This window comes from Mixophyes fleayi, chromosome 3 (genome assembly GCF_038048845.1).
Source record: "Mixophyes fleayi isolate aMixFle1 chromosome 3, aMixFle1.hap1, whole genome shotgun sequence".
Taxonomy (NCBI): Eukaryota; Metazoa; Chordata; class Amphibia; order Anura; family Limnodynastidae; genus Mixophyes; species Mixophyes fleayi.
This window is the reverse complement of record NC_134404.1, coordinates 132,974,487-132,975,955: the sequence shown is the minus strand read 5'-3', so window position 1 is coordinate 132,975,955 and position 1,469 is coordinate 132,974,487.

Below are 1,469 nucleotides of genomic sequence, written 5' to 3'. Positions count from 1 at the left end.
GATGCAATTCAATAAAGTTTTTTTATATTTATATATATATCTGTCTATTTGTATCATTTTGCACCATAATGTGGCTCTTTCCTGACAGATCTAACTGTTTAGTGCATGTGTGAATTTATTGGTTGACCTGAAAGAGGAGGAGAGGGCAGCTGACCAGATGGAATGTAGTTGCCCAGCTTAGCATCTGAACGGCCAGATCTGCACAATTTCGCCATAGACATATGTGACCAAATTTAAAATCTAACTATCACTGTAAATGTGTAATATTATATTAGACTACACATCAATATAGCATACTTTTATTTCATCTCATTAAATCACTAAACAACCACTAATTGTGTAACCCCCCCCCCCCCCCCCCCGTCCCATATACACACACTAATTTGATTGGATAATCTTATATATTTTACTATTTGTTAGTTATATTTAAAATCCTCTTAAACAGAATACTGTCCCACTAATGCCTTTAAAACGCAATAGTAAGAGAAAGAAAAAAAATCACAAATGTAAGTGTAAAACCTACCATTGATCTATTCTACTATTCAACTACTCTACTACTATTCTACTCTGTACAACTTGGCCTCCGCCTTCGCTCCCTCCCTCTTCCCTCACACCCCATCCTCTCCCGAAAGTCAGCCCAGCTGGCACTTACGTAACTGCTTCCCAAAAGTTCTGGTTTCCCTGATCGGTGGGTGCTACAGCTGTTGTCTGTTGAGAGTGACGTGGTGAATGGAAAGTGTTGTCTCTTTAATATCATTCTTTCCTGATCTTTAACACTGAACAAATACTAAACCCTGTCAGTAGTCTATTTCAGCAATACCCTGCCTCTTTCAGCTCAGAATGCACAAACATACAGTACGACAATATATCGTTGTTAGTTTTTTCAAAGAAACGTGACTATAATAGAGGTATATAAATACATTGAAAATTATATGAGTAAACAATTCCATGCCTTGCCAGAATTCAAAGATGTTTTCCACATTTCTTACACAAGCTCCTTCACCCAGGATAGATGATGTAATGGTGTAGTATAAAAATGTTAATGTAGATTATAATATCAAAGCATAAAAAACTTTTTTAAGAACAAGACACTCCAAACAAACTCATGGCTATTCTCAACACCAATGCTAGTAGTATCCTAGCTACTAGAGAAGCAAATAACTTATGCCAAAGGCAGCCAGGTCCAGTAATATATAGGGATGACCTAGATAGGTTATCAATCGTTAATTATTGTTCTTTAGTCATCATCAGTTGTTATTTAAAAGGTTCAACAAAACATTTCAGTATTGGACCAGTCAATAGAACAAGTCATTAAAAAATCATGAAAAAAGAACTTGACTGTTTAGTGGGGGAGCCACCTACCTGCTGTGGCCCCGCCCTCTCTAGTGGCTATGGAAGGGGCCCAAGAAGTTTCTCTACTGTGGCCCAATATGTCTTTCGGTAGCCCTCGCTATGATAAGGTTATTCCT